We start from the raw sequence: 20,666 nt of genomic DNA, 5'->3' as shown, positions 1-20,666 counted from the left end.
TTATCCTCGCTAATAATGTAGTTTTTTAAAGTTTTAGGTTTTCAAAGGGACATAAAAATGTAAACAATACGTTTAAACAGCTAATTTTAATTATTAAACAATTTAAATGTTCAAATCTTATTTGAAAGTGTGAATTCACGTTTCCTTTTTTTATTTCCTGTTGTTTCATCTGCATCTGGCAGTTTCGTAACTTAAATTTGAATTACTAATGGGCAACGCTTTTATCGCTTGAAAGCTGTTTACATGCTTTTCGCGATATTGCTGTAGTTACTTTATCGCTGTCGTTAGACCCTAAACCCACTACCGAAATGAAAAAAGAGCCGGTCCTTCACTCTACCTCTGCGCTATCATTTCATCTATCATAAACAGGTGTTTATTCTTCACTTTCGACAAAGTTGATTAGCGTCTGAGTGGCGCTGAAACCGGCATCGTTGCAACGCTATCTATTGGTGATGTTGTCAAATGCTCGTTAAGTTCTAATCACATTATGTTTCGGCTACTCGAGACTGGACGTCGAAAGAAACAATTCTCAGAACCCGCACATTTCCAGGAAACCCACGTAGCTAGGTTATCATTTTCACTTAATACAAAGATTTGAACGCTAAACAGTAATCGATAATCGCTCATATTGGGATCACGTAATCATTCAGAAGCAGAACTTTCGTCTGATTGGTTGATCTCTACCCAGGACAGAGCTCCAGTCGAGACATTTTTCGGTGTGGTGTGAAAAAATCCCGAGTAACCGCTACGTCGTTTCCGTAGCTAGGCGAGACTTCGCTTCCAGCGTGGCTCTTTTTTCTAGGAATCCTCCCGTTTAAACCATCGCTACCATTATCTCGTTTCTCAGAAAGTCTCGTCTATCAGAGACTGTCGCTGTGACCTCTTTGTGAGAATTATTTGGTTTAACCTCGAATATAATGTAGGTTTTTTAAGTTTTAGATTCTTTCCTTTGTATAGGCCTAATGATCTACCTTGATGCCAAATTTCAAGTATGTAAGTCATTTAGAAGTGGTGTAGGTTTTTGATCAGCCAGTCAGTGATAAAAATGACACTTTTCTGACCTTAATAAATCCATAACTATAAGAGATATATTAATGAAATTTGGGATTTTAGGTAATCAAAGAGTCTCTATTAGACATGCAAAATTGCCGGCCGGTGTCTCGCTGTTTTCTTTTCCACCTGTTCCAAACTTGGCTGACACACTGCCGTGTGTCTAAATTTCTAGTATATAATATATTGTTATACCATTTCCTAAAATTGATAACAAAATTCATATTTTCGTCAAATTAAAACATTTATAAATTTTGGCTTATCATAATTTTTCTTCTTGTTTTTTTATTTAGGAAGAAAAAATAAATATTTCAAAAGGCTCTTTTGTCACTAAGAGAACTAGATTTTAAATGAATTATTTTAATTCTTATGTTGAAAATGAAAAACAAAATATTACTTTGGCAAAGAAATTTACCAAACCAGAAAAACAGAACAAAAACAAGCAAACAAAAAAAAAATCCTACCTTGGTTTTGTCATCTTGTTTTGCTTCATGGGGATCGATCAGAAAATGTTTCGATTGCTCATACCTTGGGCAGTTTGTACTAGACTGAAGAAACTGAAAAGTGAAGAAAGAACACTTCTGAATTACAAAAATTTGATATCATATGTTATTGTGTGTCATGTGTATTGTATCTTACCAATCATTACAGTACCTGTATCTCCCGATATGTTTTAATTGGTTCACTTTAATGAATATATAACAGAAGATTTCTTGAATTCTTTGAAGAAATTTTGCACACTATCCAAACCAAATAAATATTAAAGAATTTCCTTCGCAGAAGCAGAACTGAATGTCCCCTTGAAGTTATGACAATTATTTTTAATTTTACTACCACGTAATTTAAGCACTGCCCTTTCTTCCCTTAGATTCGTGTCACGTACACTGGTGTGCAAAACTTAAGCAACAATGTAAATTTTAATTAGATAGCCATTAAATTGTTGAAAACGGGTTCTTGCGTTCAGTACAATGAACACGCAATTCAGTAGAAAGGTCATGCGTATGCAAATGTCAAGAAAAAAATGCCACAGGCTACGTGAGCATACGCAAAACGCGTGCGGTCGACGCGCTCAACTCGAGACTACCATAAAAAGAAGGATGGAGACGCAATTAAAGACATTCGCTGCAAGTTCAAGGAGTTCTTTCGTGAAATATTAGCTAGAAGAAATTATCTAGATGACTTCACACGGGAAAGAATGATCGAAAATCTGGAGTAGGGGCGAATTGTGACCAGTATAGCTAAAGAGTTCGGAATCAACAAAAGTGTCGTTTCGCGCGCTTGGAAAGCTTACAAACCATAGGTACGGCTGTTAGAAAGGTTGGTGATGACCGCATAAGGAAAACAACTGCAGTGGATGACCAATAAATTGTCCTGCAGGCGAAAAGAGCCGGAAACCAGTCACCAAACTCCATAGTTCAACAACTCTGTACAGCAACGGGGCGACAAGTGTCGCGGTTTACTGTATGCAGACACCTTCACAAAGGTGGCGTATTCGCCTGCCGTCCTGAACGCTGCATTCCTTTTAAAGTTGGCCATACGCGTCACCGTTTACAGTGGTGCAAGAAGCGCAGAAACTGGACATCTCATCAATGAAGTTGTATCCTCCTTACGGATGAGAGTCGTTTTAGTGCCACAAGCGATTCTCAACACAAATTGATTTGGAGAGAGGTCGGAATACGGTTTAATCTCAGTAACATCACGGAAAGAGACCGTCACGGTGTCCTGAAGATCTCGTCTGGAGAGGCATTATGCTGAACGGGCGGACAGAGCTCCACGTTTTCGACAGAAGTTCTGTAACCGGAGATCGCTATTGTCAGGAGGTGATTTTTTGCCATGTGCGTCTATTCCGAGGTGTCATTGGAGCAGACTTCGTATTTATGGATAACAATGCACAACCACACCAGACTCCTGCTGTTCAGAAGCTACTGAAAAGTGAAGATATCACTCTAATGGATTGGCCAGCGTGCTCCCCTGATTTAAATCCCGTAGAGCATGTGTTGGATGCTTTGGGGAGATGCCTTGTGGCATGATTACATCCTACGGAGAACACCCAGCAACTGAAACAGATGCTGATTGAGGAATGGGTACTCTTTCCTCAAGATCTGTTGGACAATCTGGTGCTGAGTATGGAGAGACCGTTCGAAGCAACCATTGCAGTAAGGGGAGGGCATATCTCATAGTAAGGAACATCTGCTCTTGTACAGACAATCATGTATAACTATACTATGAGTTCAATAAAGCCTATTTTTGTTTTATTTCATACTGTATGCATTGTATTCATTTTTAGCGCAATAATGCTTTCGTCATCGTTTAAATACAAAATGCTATCTCTTAATTCTGAATTTCATGTCTCTCAGATGATTTCTCGTGGAGTTACGCGAAAAAGAACACCTGTTTCTTAAGTTTTGCACACCAGTGTATATTGAGACCAGAAACGTCTGCAAATTAAGAACACACGAAAAAATGTAAAAACTAGTTAAATGAAAGTTATACCTTGTAAAGTGAAAGTCGTCATGTCTAAGAATTTGTTACAGCCTACCATAATTGGCAAATAAAGTTTTGTTGAACATCAGTAGACTGCAGACAGCCGGCAGTGATGAAATCATTCTTCTGAAATACTGTTAGACAGGCATATATTGGAAGATGATTTAAATTGCAAAGTTAGTTATAACACGAAATTGTTTGAAAATCTTCAATTGCGAATATAGTTAGGAACAGCAGCAAATGTAATATTCGAATAAGAGCTAAACACAGAACTTACGCACCGTTACAGTTTAAATTAAAATAATCATAACTCTTTCATGAACAATTTTGATTATTTTTCCATAGATTTTTAATCCTCACAGTTGTGTTTCGAAAGATTGAATGCATTTTTCCTCGAATCTAAATGTCCTAGCAATTTTGGAATAAATGTCTTTTTGCTCAGATCTGTATACCTTGTAGCAATTTGTTTACTGAGAAATGTTTAGAATAATATGCCTTTCTTCGGAGATGTCAAATTCCACATCAAAGTTTGTCTCCCTACAATTGATTTTAATGCTGTTTTCTTCTTACTCTTCCCATTTCTTTCATTTTGCATGAGATTTTTTTAATTTTCTTAACGGCATCGATCCGTTTTTACTTCCTTGTACAAAGTAAAGGAAGTATTGTAAATGAAAAAAATTTCGAATAGTTCAACGAAATTATTCATTTTCACTGCTCTCGAATCCATCCGAATGATATTTTTGCGTGACATCTGTATATACGTACAGATTAACTCTCTCTTTTTTCCAAAACGGATTAATAAATCTGATGCGGACAAAACATCACTTTCTTGTGTGGAATATTAAATTATACGCATTTTTTGCTGGATTTCATTTAAGCTTATTTCCTCGAATTTTTTTAGAGATTTCTCGTTCACTTAATTCAGTTCTTACTTCGCGGCAAGGCAAAAATACATAAAACCTCAAAATATCTTCATTGACAATTGAAACACATAAAACACCAAATACAGTTAAAACAATTAAAAAAGTAATTTTTACAATTAAGATTCGAGTTTCTACGCAAAAACAAACAATTCGGCCAGCGTGCAAAAAGGCAAATTTTCGGTGCATAAAACTGAAAATTTACTTAAGGTCCCATTCAGCAAAATAACAATGAAGGTGCAAAAGCTGATTTAATTCACTATTCTGCTAAGTTTCAAATTTAAACAAATATGGCAGCTACGGTAAAAAATATTAAGCTTAGCCACACTTAAACAACTTTTAAATTGTTGATAATTCTACAACCATTGAATGTAGATTAACTAAAGGCATAAACACTTTGACCGGAGGTCAAAACAACATATTTCAATTATTTTTAAAGTAAAAAATGTACAATTTACCAACATATAAGAATAAAAGAAACTGAGCGCGCCGAGTCAAGTAACATAGTGGATATACGCTTTTGGTGCGGCCGAATGCAATCAAAAAGCGAGGTGCACAACTACATGGTATAGCAGTCCCCTATATAATATTTCAAGGTTCTGAGGCTACTCGTTTTTTAGTTATGCGAGATCCATTTACGTACGAACGTACGTATAGACGTCACTAAAAATATCTTCTGAATCCATTTTAAATCAATTTTATAATCCGTTTCGACAAAAGAGTCCTTTATTCTGTCCTTACGAACAGATGTCACGCAAAACCATCGTTAAATTGCATTCGATACCGATCAAAATGGATATTTTCGTTGAAATATGATACCCGGAATTTTTCGTGATTACAATACTTCCTTTACTACGTACAAAGGAAGTAAAAATGGATTTAAAATGGATTCAGAACAGATTTTATTTGGGATGTCTGTACGTACGTATGAATATATCTCGCTTAACTAAACAAGTAGCTCCAGAACGGTAAAATTTTGTAATACCCACTCTGTAACTGAAAGCAAAAAAAATTAGCAAAAAATACACAACTTACGAATATCTAAAAATTCAAAAAAATTGAACGCACTGAGCCAAGAAACAGAGTGGGTATATATATATATGTGTGTGTGTGTGTGATATACCAGCTTTAGTCGTAGCTTAAATTATCAGACGATAAGTTTAAAAAAAAAACAGGATCCATTTATTATTATTCAGGAGAAATAGCAGTTACAAAATCAGATATCCGGAGTAAATAAAAAGAATTACAAATAACATTTTGTATTACTGCATCGTGACTTTTAAGAAAAAGCCCCAATATTCTTTTGCGAGTCCTTTTATAGCCTCTGGAAAGGCGGAGCTTCCAAGAAATGACGTCAGCCTCGTCAGCCAATCCAGTTCGCTTTAAATATTTCCAGAACATTCTATAACTGTACGTGTAGAAAAAGCGGGAAAAACAACTTGACTACGGGCTGTGGATTTAATTTCACGTACTTTCAAATAAGAGAACGTCGCCATTAAAAATGAAAAGAACATACAGTTAGAATTTTAAGTGTATTCTTGACTATGGAATATTATTATTACATATATATACAGTGGTGGCCAAAATTGTGGACACTTTTGGAAATTTTTATGTTTTTGAACTTTGTATGCTTATAGAAATGCAAACTTGTACATATCATTTTAAAGAGAATTTATTACTGAATTCAATACAAAACACAAAATTTAATTATTTGCAAAAAAAGTTAAACGATAATAGTTATCGATATACATTAGATAGTGATGATTGCAGTGAGTTATCAATGCTTAGTAGTACCTTTATTCTTGATTACAGCTTCACATCGACGTTTCATTGAGCTGACAAGAGTTCTAAGCTCTTCGTTTGTTATTACATGATGCCAGGAAACAATTATAGCCTCAATTAGTTCCTTTTATTTGATGGGCGCCTCATTCGGACAAAAGTTTTCAAACGGTGCCACAAATTTTCGATAGGATTGAGGTCAGGACTGTTTCCTGGCCATGACAACAATTTAATGCTCTTTGTACGAAACCACTCTTTCGATATTTTGACCGTGTGGCAAGGAACAGAATCCTGCTGAAAAATAAACGAAGCATTGTTGGAAAAGAGATCTCTGATGGAAGGTAGAAGTTTTGGTTCTAGAATAATGTCAATGTATTTTCTGGCATTCAGTGTCCCATCGATGACATGAAAGCGACCAATACCATCTGCTTACATGCATGACCAAATCATAACACTAACTGGGTTCTTCACAGTTGCTTGAATTCAGTCAGGATGTAACTCTTCTCCTATTCTACGTCTTACATATTTTCGCCCATCACTACCGAATAACGATATCTTAGTTTCATCACTCCATATAACTTGTGACCTCTGATCATCTGTCCAATTAATGTGTTCCTTTCTTTGCCCACTGTAGTTTTTTTTTTTTTTTTTTTTTGTGTGTGTGTTGCTGAAAATTAAGATAAGGCTTTTTCGTGGAGTTCTACCTCTCAGTGCAACATCTGTTAATTTTCTACTAATGGTTCTTGAATTGACAAAAACACCAGCATCATTCAGATCACTTCTGTCGGCCGCTGATGACATTTTTCTATCTTGGATACATAGTCTTTTTATTCTTCTGTCATCAATAGATGTGGTGCACCTTTTTCGGCCTTTTCCTTCTTTGTTTTTTATTGAATTTGTCTCCTGATATCGTAAACAAAACTTTCGGACTCCAGATATAGTCACTGAACCACCCACCTGCCTTGCAATTTCTGCATAGGAAAGACCACTTTCTCGTAACACAATAATATTACATCTCTTTTTAGGTGTCCAATCTACTCTTTTATTTGATGTCATTGCTTCTTGACTAAATATTAAAAATTTTTACAAAAATTCCTACTTGTAATTGCAGTGTATAAGAAACAGGTCCTCCTTCTACAGAACAAAGCAAAATAATGAATTGTTTCAAGTGTAAACATGATGTCTCTACTGGCAGTTACTAACATTTGATTGGTTAATTCAGAAGTCAAACAACAAAAATCAGCGTTAATTTACAAAATTTTCACAGGACTAGTTTCGATGGTTTTACCGAACCATCATCTTCAGCTGGAAAACCGCAAATCATCAAAATTTATTCGGCGTGTTATTGTGTCTTAATTATTTGATTGGTTCTCAGAACAAGAACAGTGATTGGCCAGGAAAGCTGGACATTACAAAACACTTCATAACTGTGTTTTTTATTTATATTAAAGTACATATAACTTTTTTTGTATAGCAAATAATTGAATTTTGTGTTTTGTATTGAATTCAGTAATAAATTCTCTTTAAAATGATATATACAAGTTTGCATTTTGCGAAACGTAACATTTTCTTTAAGCACACAAAGTTCAAAAACATAAAAATTTCCAAAAGTGTCCACAATTTTGGCAACCACTATATATATATATATTCAGAAGTCAAACAACAAAAATCAGCGTTAATTTTCAAAATTTTCACAGGACTATTTTAGATGGTTTTACCGAACCACCATCCTCAGCTGCAAAACCGCAAAAAAATTCAGTAATAAATTCTCTTTAAAATGATATATACAAGTTTGCTTTTTTTTTTTTTTTTTTTTTTTTTTTTTTGGTTTTGCAGCTGAGGATGGTGGTTCGGTAAAACCATCGAAACTAGTCCTGTAAAAATTTTGAAAATTAACGCTGATTTTTGTTGTTTGACTTCTGAATTAGTGCTTATTCGGCGTGTTATTGTGTTTTAATATACTATATATATATATATATACCCACTCTGTTTCTTGGCTCGGTGCGTTCAATTTTTTTTTTTAATTTTATTTTTATTTTTAGATATTCGTAAGTTGTGTATTTTTTGCTTAAATGTGATTGAATTAGTATGTTACTTTTATGTTCCAGGTAAGGTTTTTTTGCCTTTAGCTAATCTACATGCAATAGTTATAGAATTATCAACAATTTAAAAGTTGTTTAACTGCGACTAAGCCTTTCTGGGAGCAGCCATTTGTTTTTATTTGAAACTTAGAGAACAATGAATTAAATGCAGTTTCTGTACCTTCAATGTTTTCTTTCTGAGTGGGATCTAACGTTGCACCAAAAAAATATGACTTTTGCCCGCTGCTTCTTTTTGCGTAGAAACTGTAATTTATTTATAAAAATTGTTTTCATAACTATTTTAACTGTATTTAATGATTTTCTATATTTTTAATAAAGATCTTTTAAGTTTTTATGTATTTTTTCCTTGCTATGAAGTGAGAACTGAATTAATTGAGTGAGAAATACATCTTTAATGAAATAAGTTTAAATGAATTGCAGCAAAAAATGTGTAAAATTTAATAAGCCGTAAAGGGAAGTTGTGTGGTGTCCACATCAGATTTTTTAGAAATATTATTGCAAAGAGGTTACATTATGTACTTTCACTGAGGTTTTTGTTATATTTTCAACTGTTGAAGATTTTCGTTTTAGAATGTGAGTTTGGAATTTCTCAGACACGTTCCATAATTCTAAATGCCTTTACATCTATATTTTTGTAATACGAAAATGCCTTTCTTTTAAACGTTCACAAATTGTGTTTTTTACTAAATATCTGAAAAGGAAAGGAGAAGACACATTCTTCTTTCCGGGAATTCACTCTTTTAGGGATTATCAGTACTGAATAGAATGGGGTGAAATTTACCATTAGGATTACGGAGTACAAGTGATTACTTAACCTAGTGAGGAGTTTGGTTATGCCCTCTCTTTGATTTATCTCTGAGTTTATAAATCCAAAACACTTTAGACGATTTCCTTGACTACTCGATTGTAGCTATAAGGGATCTTTGATAAATAAGATGAATGAACCTATGGTTTCAGTGTACATAAAAATAAGGAAAGATTGATTGTATTTATTGATACACTTGTCTACTGCGAATACTCCATGTACATTAGTTTGTCCTTTGTTGAAAACCTTTTTGTCCCTTCTTGAGGTTTGTTGGAAAGATCTCATTAATACTTTTCTTATCTTCTCGGGTCTATACTCAACAGTTACCAAAAGGTACCCCAATGAACGCTGCTGTTCCTTGCAGAACATTGAAACATTTAACAAAGAAGTTTGATGACAATGGATTTGAAATGTTGTCTTAGGGCATCGTTCTTTGTCAGGAAATTGCAAGGTAACTCTCAGCAGCTAACACTTTGACAAAAATCAGCCGTTAGGCTGGAACATGTTACCTTAGCGCTTCTGCATTCATCCTGTGATTCTCATATTTTAGGACCCAGTAAAAAGACTCCGCAAAGGAAAAAGCTTTGCGTCGGACAAAGTGTAAAATGAAATTTCTTCGTGACTTCAGAGCTAATCCAAAGAGTTCTACAGAAAAATAATTTTCAACTTAGTGTATATGGAACCGCTGTATTAATAACCATGAAGAACATATGAGATAAAACCATTTCAGGAATTATAGTGAGCAGCGTTTACTCATTTATCAAACAACCCACGTACTTTGCAGATATCACCACTCCTAAAGAAAATTTGCAGTACCTGAAATTGTGATAAGAGATGTCGTGTTCTGAGAACGTCAGAGAAATCCGTTAATTATAAATATACACAAAAGTTTTTGGCCCTGCGTAAGAGACCAAACAATAAAAACGACTTTAAATTCTATTATACATACCACATTTGAAACTAAAATATATAAGTACTGGATCGAATATTATTGTAGTATTATGTATCGAAAATATTATTGCATTTTTTTAACTAAGCAGGATATGCAAGAAACGTCTTCGCTTAGTGACATATGATTTCACAAAACTACCAACTTATGTAATATGTATTTCATTGTGGAGACAAACCGTCATAAAATACGAAATCTATTCAACTTGATATGCATCGCAATCCTACTAATTTTGAAAAGTTAAAATTTAAAAATATAAAATTTTTACAACAAAATAAGCAAATTGGCTGAATCTTCATTCTGATATCATCAAGTTATACATTTCAGAAGATAACGATAAGAACTGATATTTATGTTTCACATATACTGAAGCAGTCACCAGAAATTAGTTGTTTAATAAGTAATCGGATTAATAAACTTAAAATGAATTCCCGTTTTTTCTCGGCAGGAATAATCGACCCTCAGTTAAACAATTTTTGTTTATTGGAAAATGTTGCACATTTATTACACTAACTATGGAAAATGTAAAAAGGAAAGGAAAATTGATTGAGATAACAATAACAGTGATAGCTGATAATATCACTTTATTTGAAAGTTGTTTTTATCCACACCAGTTGTTTGAGAGTTTTTTTATTGAAATACCGAATTCTTTACAAGAATCATCAAATAAATCAAGTGCACAGCTTCTGTTTCACTTTAACTCTTACCTCAGTACAAGGAAAATGTAAACTAAAACAAAAATCAAGTGAACTTTTAAATTGTTTAGATTATAGAAAGTCATGCGACACCCACCTGCCTAAAGAATGGATGTCTTCGAGACAAACCTTCTAAGAAAAACCGGCTCGTATTCCTGTTACACATCGGAAAAACTGAGAAAAACACCCGCATGCAGTCAACCAGTTAGTAAACTTTTAACCCAGATCTCATACTACCAGTATTCAATGGTTTCACCGCTCAGCCGCTAGTGGGCAACACTTAAACAGAAATAAGAAGAAACAAAGTGAGAAAGAAAGAAGTTGTGTATTCTGCACACAGATAGAGAACTTGGACCAAGGTCACTAGGTGAACAAAGTTATGCTGTTCCAGAAGCTCGAGTTTGATAACGTCACTTAAATTACAAAAAGTAGAGGAAAAGTAGACACAAAGGCAGTACGAAAACGTTGCTTTGAAGCAGACTATGAACCACTGCCATTACACTCCCACAGATTTCTAGTCGAGCAAACCTGACCTTTACTGCTAGTTTAATTTACGTAATCAAATGAGTTTATTCTTCAGAAAGCTGCTTGAGATTGTAATTGAGTTGCTAATAGTTTTTTTTCTTCCTTATTTTAATATGAGGTATTTCTGTTTCCTGCATTTTATTAACTAACATCGGATTAATCGTGATTCTGAACTAACCATGAACGTCGTCTACGGCATTAATCGAGTTAATTGTACTTGTTTTAACTGAAATTTAAAATTTTCGATTAGTATTGACGGAATTAAGACAAATTATACTCATGTCATTTTAAATAATAGATATGAAGGAATAATGGCAGAAATTAGTAAAGTAAATATAATTAACATCGTTTGAAGAATAAATAATAGCTTTTAGAAACCTTATTTTCTTTACCCGAGAGATATGTGACTTGGATAGGCTACCATGGTATACCCTGTCCAAAGCTCCACTCTTCATCGGGTGGATACATCCCAGCTAGAAAACTGTACGCACTATATAGGCAACGGGATGCTTCCGAGCTGACAGCAAAAACCTGTAAAAGAGCGCCAAAAAAGCATTAGAAAAACACCAGTGTTTTAGTCCACATTCGAACAAATGCCTAGAAGCTGCTCTTCAACTAAGCTTTTTAAGATTAAAAATATTTAATAAATACAAATAAGCTCTTACTGAAATTACTTCTACGAAATTAAACAGGTATGTGTACTGTCCTGGGTATATCATGCGATTAGCATAGAAAGCAAAATCCCATTTCGAAACCTTTATAGAATCATTTTCCATTAGATATTTCAGTAATCAGTTAAAATCAATCATAAAGAAATTTGCATTTATTTACAAGTGATTTATGAGAATTTCGGCAATTATTTTATATCGTGTAACGTGTGGTATGCAATTAAATCATCAATCAAGTGCTCTCGGATATGATTAAAAGCATAAAAATTAAATTTTTTTGTTTTATTTAGTTGCTAAATATACCGTATCTACTCGCCTATTTTCTTCCCTTTTCGGACTAATTTTACTGCTTGAAAATCGGGATGGGAGAAATACACGATGTATAGTGTTTTTGAAGAGATCCTAAATGGTAATCATAGCACATTGAGAAGCACACATAGATATGCACTAATATCATTATATTATATATTTTTTAAGATATATCAATTTCCATAACATTTTTTTTATTTACACATATATTCCTCTTTGTGCATACATTTTACATTGTTACCATAAATCATATCTTTCTATATCATATGTTTAAAAAACTAGGGAAGGAAATCCAGCTTACCAAATACTGAGCTTTGTAGGTATATGAAATGGTTATGATGCGTTTCTAAAAATTATAGGCTTTTCACAAAACTGACACCAGTTTTGAACACTGAGATACAGATTTATCCAAAAATATGTGTAATTTGCGTGTTAATTTCTAATTGTGTTTAAGGACTGCTTTAATATTAGTTACATTAGTAGTATCACTATTCATATTTAGCATACATATATTCAACTTTATAGTTAAAGAAGATTATTTACATAATAATTTAAGAAATAATGAAAACCAGAAAAGATAGAAGCAGAACTTTAAAATACGGAACATCTTCCGCTAGGTTTCTCACTAAATCTAATAACCACATCAACAGGAATTTATTAAAAATTTAATTTGGAATCATTGGAAAATTTGTGAAACTAGTTTTGCACCAAAATCATATCAACAAGCTGAATTTATTTAATTAGGTAAATCGTATCTGTATTCATACAATGAAAACTACTGTCACTTAGGTTATACTGTTTTCTCACATTTATAAACTGTATCCGTTATTTTTTCATGAGGATATTTTAGGAAAAGTATATTCTCTTACAAAAGCAGCATGATATGTTTTTGATAAATAAGTAAATCAGTTTTAAATAGTAATAAATCATCAGTTTTAATAGTAATATTTTAAATAGGTGCAAATCATTTTCAATTCTAAGCAAAAAGTATTCCAGAGCATAATTTGCGGAAGAATTATTCATAAATATTTTAGAAAAGTCTTCAAATACCTCATTCGGATTGCTTGTAACAAAATCTTTATACCTTTGTCTCATATGATCACCCAAAGTGTACATCTGCAGTCGACCGAGCTGTGGAAAATTAAAATTTATATAAAAAAGCGTTCTACAATAAAAGGAAATCTTTTCATTATACATTATCTCCTTACATTCTATATGAAGCTTTGTGTAGCAAAATTCATTTCAAAATATACATTTTAATTTAATGTTATAAAAAATAGCTAATAATCTTAAAAATTAACATATGCAATGGAAACGTACCATTTTTATAATTACATAAAATTCAAATTTTAGTCCTCTCTTTAGAGAACAAATTGCTTTGCTACATTTTCATATTCAAATGCACTCAAGGGGGGTAAGTAAATAAATAAAAAAAAATCTGATTAAAATTGCGTCCAAAGGGGCGTTTTTTTTAAACATTTTGTGTGTTACCTTTATTTATTAAATATCATGTTCTTCGCACTTAAACCTTAAACCACCTGCATGTATTTATAGACAAAACAGGAAACTGCAGTGTACTTGCCTTTGTTAAAGCACTCAGTCCTTCTGGCCATATTTCCGGAGGGTTAGGATCAGTTTTGTGTATTCTAAAAGGGGATCGATGGCCGTGCTTGAAAACCTGAAAAGAAAAATGAATCTAAATTTACATAATCCTCCTGAAAATTAAATTAGGATAAAAAGATGGATATGTTAAAATCAAATTTCCATAGGCTGATTAGCACATTAATTTTTTAATTATGTTGTTTTGTTCTCGAGTTTAAGGAGCATGTGTTGTTTTCCTGCACTTTTGTTTATCTAGCAGCACATCTACATTTGCTAGCATGCTGCAATACGCTGTTAGAGGATGATTGGTGTTGTTTGGCGATAAACAGTGTTATGAGCGAAGATTGATATTCATAGCTGATTTGCTAGTGGAAGACCCGATTCTGGGTCCTCTGCGGCCATGACATAACACTTAAGACATAAAGATCGCTCTGAAAGCTGGCTGCAAGCTCATTCAGATATTAATTTCTTTGATGACAAACTAAATCGCTGGAAATTCATCGATAGTATACTAAATTTCATATTACGTTTCTAGATTTTCCCCCTGATTTTGATTCTTACATTTTTTATTCAGTGGAGCTTTGACTATCCATCAAGTTCGAGACGGTCGTTATATCGGGTTAGGGAGCAGATAGACACCAGAAATTCTTTTTGCACGCACTAAAAGTATTGGAAAGTAGCAGAAATCTATTTTTATCATGGTATATAGTATAGATATAAATCATAAAGATAATTTAAAATTGGCCCTGTTATAATAGCCTCTTAGCTTGTTTACTATTATTTATATTATACAATATTTAACCCTTTGTACTCGAGAGGTAACTCTCACTCATCATGTGATTTGATGCCCCAACTAGAGAGGTGACTCTCCCTCACCACTTGGTTTGATGCGGAAACTAGATGCGCGGCAATAACTGTTTACGTTTAGTTTCTTCAAAGCGGGTTTCTACGCTCTTTCTGTATAATCTTATGAAGTGTAAAATAATACCCTTTAAATGGATTATCCTTTCTTATCTATCACAAAGCTTTTTATCAGAGAATCCTAAAAAAGGCATCAAACGACATATTATTGTAATACTTGTCCCGACAAGCCGGCGATGCATCTTTGGAACTGTTACATGAAATATCATACACAACAATTACAGAGACTGATATTTCAAAAAATTATGTTTATAAAGGTGTAAAGATTTATAAAATATTAACATTTTATACATTAATTTGTGTGTGTAATGATTTTATGTTACTGGTAAGAAATGCGTCAAAAAGGCTGTGAAACGTCTCGAGTAGCTGATGCGCCGCGCGAAAAAGGCGCCGAGTGCAAAGGGTTAAAACAGCTACTAACTTTTATTTGGAAGTTTAATTCATCGGCATTAAATGTTTTATTCATAAACAGTAGAGAAGTCAGTCATTACCAAATTTTCACGGTAGTTTTAATTGAAAGTTTTTTCTGTGTTAATTTTATTCGACAATTAAGTACTGTATTCCTTAAAATCGCATCTTAGACATTTGTTCTAAAGGCAATAAAAAAAACTGAAAGGTTTCAAATTTTAACTAACGCCCAAAAGGCTTTTAAGTTTTTTTGCGCTCTCGCTGAGCTCGCAGTGTACCAGTCTGCTCCTGCACTCATTCCTGCTAACCATTTTTTTTTTTTTTTTTTTGTCTATTTGTTTCTTATTAAACATCGTTTTCTTTGCACTTACGCGCTTTGAAAACTTTATACAGATAAACTTTTAGATTTTCAAGTTGTCAATTGATAAGCGTCAAATATTCGAGAAAATCGAACCATTTTGGAAAGTTCGCCAAAATATCTGAAATTACATTAAAATTTTAATCAAATTTCGTTTAAAAGACTTTTTTTGTTCTGTCTGATAATGCGAGTAATAAAATTTTGTTCATAAAACTAAGATATGCGTAAAACCCCATCACAGCATTACAATTTTAGGAACATCTCAGTCGAATTTTGAAAACATCGCTTCACCGCATTGTAGTATCATTCAGAAATAATGTGTGTACAAAATTTGAATTTGATGGCTTATCAAGAAGTAGTTTAAAAATCGATGGCAAACTTCTAGGCATAGCAACAAACACTATGATTAAGCTACATAAAAGCTTATAAAATTAGGAGAAAACATACATCATTTTGAATAATCATATAAAATTGCATCATCACTTACACGTCATTGTGACTATTTCTAAGCAATTAAAGTTATCAACAGAGAGGGAAAAAATTAAATAAAAACGATTTCTAACATCTTCATAAAAAATATGACTAAGAAGTAGAAATTTCTACCTCCGGTAATGAAGATGTCAATGGAATTATTGGAACAAATGGAAATTCTTTAGATTTGTTGCAAGCTGGTGACTCTAAAATTATCATTTATACAAAGTAATAACTAAGCAATTTGGGAGGGATGTGATCTCTCAGGATATGATCAATCAGGTATATGAAGAAAACGCAAATATTAAAATTAAATTTTAATTCCACAGTTTTGCATTGAAAGTCAAATTATAAAAAATTTCAATCTGCTTGCTGCTCATTCTCTAGATTTAGTAATAATTGTGTACGTATCCAAATGATCAGAATATTGTTGATGCTTGTTCCTTGATCTATTGCACCAAGATATTTTACTGTACATTTATTTACAATTTATTTACAAGTCGTATGCCACCTGGCATGTTTACAAGCGTTATGCCTCCTGGCATGTACATGATAGACATATTCTGCCACCTGGCATGTGAATTGATACATCATATTAGTTTTCTGCCACCTGACAGATACGATGCAATTACCTCAATTAGCGGTAATACGCCCGACATTTTGGCGTGTCCGCTTCCCTTACGTTCTGTAACGCAACTAACTTTTTGTGCGGTGAGCCCTCTGGGCACAAATCACCGCAATCACCGAGGAGGCCAAAACATCCTCCCCCCCCCCCGATGAATACATTCATCTTAATACAATCTTCAATATATGCAAACAAGTAAATGAAAAATATAGAAACTGAAAACATACAAGAACCTTCAAAAAGTATAAAATTACATATTACACTTACCAATCTTCTAGCAAAACATCTTATATCTTACTATATTGAAACGTTAACTATGAGGGTTAAACTAGAACAAACAAATAAAATTATTAGTACAATAAGAAATGAAAATAATAATAAAACATATTCAATATAAACCAAACACTTAAGTTAATGTTCTTCAACTGGTAAAAGACACAGTTTGGTAATAGGACGTTTAATGTCCCCGTGCACAGTTTTTAGTCTAACCACTCGGACATTATTGTCTCTTCCAGGAAACACTTCTATTACTCGCCCGAGTTTCCAACGTAATGAAGGCATATTATCTTCTTTAATGAGAACCAAGTCATTTAGGCGAATATTTCTGCTAGGCTGTCTCCATTTGCTACGCTGCTGTAGTTGGCACAGGTACTCTTTAGACCACCGCTTCCAAAACCCTTGGAACATCTGCTGTGTTAGTTGCCATCTTTGCAATGGAGACACTCGTACTTCGGTTAAATCTTGTTCCGGAACAGCTGTTAAAGAAGTTCCTATAATAAAGTGTCCAGGAGTCAAAGCTGTCAAATCATTGGGATCACTGGAGACAGGTGTTATTGGCCTCGAATTTAAGCATGCTTCAATTTGTGCAATTAGAGTTAGAAACTCTTCATAAGTCAAAATTTGAGTTCCAACACATTTCTTTAGATGCAGCTTCATAGATCTAACAGCTGCCTCCCATATACCACCATGATGTGGAGCAGCTGGCGGGTTGAATATCCACCTTATGTTTTCATTTGCTAACCACCTTTGAAATTCTGAGGTTGACTGGACAGATGAAACTGCTTCCTTGAGGATTTTATTTGAACCTATAAAATTAGTTCCACAATCACTTCTTATTTCTTGAGGTTTTCCTCTCCTCGAAGCAAATCGTTTTAGAGCAGCTAGGAATGCTTCACTTGATAAGTCGCTAGCAATCTCTAAATGGATAGCCTTTGTAGCTAAACAAACGAAAATACAGACATAACATTTAATTGGTCTTATACCTCTTCCCGTTTTCATTTTCACGGAAAATGGGCCGGCATAATCAACGCCAACCTTTGAAAAGGTTCTACTTGGAATCACTCTACTTGCAGGTAGTTCTCCCATTAATTGAATAGATGTTACTGCTCGTACTCTGCAACATTTTATGCATTTCCAAATGCATTTTTTAATTTCATTCTTTGCACTTATTATCCAGTATTTCTGTCTTATTGCGGATAACATTAAATGCAACCCTCCGTGTAAATGTTTTTCGTGATAATGCTGTATCATTAATTTGTGAAGTGATTATTATTTGGCAGTATAATGGGATGTTTACTTTCTCTGGTAATTTCTGCGTTTCTTAATCTACCTCCTACTCTTAAAATTTCGTTTTCATCTAGAAATGGATTAAGTGAAATGATTTTGCTTTTAGTTTTAATCGGCTGTTCTGTCTTTAAAGCCTTAATTTCTTCTGAAAATTCATTAAGTTGAACATTTCTTATAATAAATTCTGAAGCCTTCCGTAACTCATAGGCGGTAAGCACACCAGATTGCTTTTCACGAGCGGATTTACAGTTGTTCACGAAGCGCAGAACATAAGCCATTATTCCCAGTATTTTGTTTAAATTTCCGTACAGTTCAAGATTTAGTAACGGTTCTGTAGATTCCACAAGTGTTTTCAAAGTAACACATTTTGTTCTTCACTAACGTTTTGCAAGTCAGCTTCGGTATTCATTTCGTTTATGTGATGTCGAATATCTACTTCTGAAAGCCAGGGTGGCCCAGAAAACCAATCACTATCATTAATTAGAACTTCAGCATCCGTGCCTCTCGTAAGTTTTTCAGCAGGGTTTGTCTTCCCACTGCAAAAGTACCAGTTGTTTAAAATTGTTTTCTCTTTGATTTCTACCACACGATTTCTAACAAATTGTTTCCACTCGTTGGCAGATCCCTTGATCCAGTGAATGCAAATTTGGGAATCAGTCCAGTAAAATATATTTCCCTTATCCAACTGCGGAAATATCGATTGCAAATACGAACCTAATCTTGCAGAAATTAATGTTCCCAAAAGTTCAAGCCTAGGGAGTGTTACCCTTTTTAATGGAGCCAAACGGGATTTCGACACTATGAAACTTGTTTTGCATTTGTTTTTCTTCTTAAATCTAAAATATGCTACGGCACCATAACACTTGGGACTGGCATCAGAAAATATGTGAACTTCTATAAACTTCCAACACATATCACTGAAGTACTGTCTGGGAATTTCGAAAAACTTTATTTTTTCAACTTCTTTTAACCATTCCTGAAATATGAATTCTGTATCAAGGGGAACACTTTCGTCCCATTGAATACCCTTTTCCCACATAGTTTGCATTAAGAGTTTAATTCGAACAGTAAATGGATTCATAATTCCTAAGGGATCAAAGAGCATACCACATGCTGCTAAAATGATGCGTTTAGTTACTTTGAGATTTTGTAACTTCTCAAACTGAGATACATCTATTTTCAAATTATCATTGACATTGTCCCAGATAAGACCTAAAACTTTCAACGGTACCAAAGAGTCTTCAGATGTTTCACGAGAGTCAATTCCATTAAGTTTCCATAGTTCATTCAGCTCAGGTGAGTTTGAAACCCATCTACGTAAATTCATACTGGCCTCGCTAAGAATGAAAATCATGTCCTTGCTTAAATGTAAGGCCTTTGCTACATTAACTGTCCCAGAAATTAAATCATCTACGTAAAGCTCTTTTAACATACTGCATGCCTCTTCGTAGGCATCTTCATACTTTTTTAAATGCAGTCTTACTGTAGCTGTTAATAAATAAGGTGAGCACTTGACCCCGAAAGGAACTCGATTGTGTTGAAGAACTTGTAAGTTGGAATTACTGTGATCGAGATTTGACCCTTCTTCATTTATCCACAAAAACTTTAAAAAATCCCTATCTTCTTTAGCTAAGCCTACCTCTAAAAATGCACGCTGAATGTCGGCACAAAACGCAATTGAATGTACCCTGAATTTAATGATAATCTTTAGCAAATCAGGATTTAAATTAGGTCCGCTTTCCAAACAATCATTAAGTGATAAACTTCCCTTACTTTTAGAAGAAGCGTCAAAAACTATTCGAACCTTTGTAGAATCCTTCTGCTCGCGCACTACCGCGTGATGAGGCATGTAATACCCCGTTTTCAAACTACTATTTAAATACGTATCTACCCGTTCCACTATACCATCTCTCAAGTGTTCATTAATTATCTCATTATATTTTAAATATAGCTCGCTATTTTTCTGAAACTTATTATTTAAAAATTGTAAACGCTGTTTCGCGATTTCATAATTGTTAACCTTCAACACCCTCTTTCCACAATAATCGAGTTTCATACCTTTTATTCTTGTAAGTTGTATTTCGTTCAAATGACTCTAAAATTTCTTTATCTGATAGAGATATTTCTTTATCCGAACTTATCCCAATTGCTTCTAATTCCCATAATTTTTTAACTCTTTCATAATCTAAGTCCTCATTTACAACGGTTATATGATTAACTCTTGCGTCCTTACACTTTGATCCTTCGTCCTTGCCTTGAATCACAAAACCGAAAGTGCTTTCTGTTGCGACTAATTTTTTACAAATCTTCACGTTTCGTTCTCCTAAAATTTCCCAAATATACCGTATTTATGCGAATCTAATGCGCCATCGAATCTAATGCGCATCCCCATTTTAAAACTTTAAATAATAAAAAAATTGTTTGTCGGC

This window comes from Stegodyphus dumicola, chromosome 12 (assembly GCF_044657685.1).
Source record: "Stegodyphus dumicola isolate Sdum_Otavi_A_Nest chromosome 12, ASM4465768v1".
In the NCBI taxonomy this organism is placed as follows: domain Eukaryota; kingdom Metazoa; phylum Arthropoda; class Arachnida; order Araneae; family Eresidae; genus Stegodyphus; species Stegodyphus dumicola.
The sequence above is the reverse complement of the archived record's forward strand: the minus strand, read 5'-3'. Positions refer to the sequence as shown.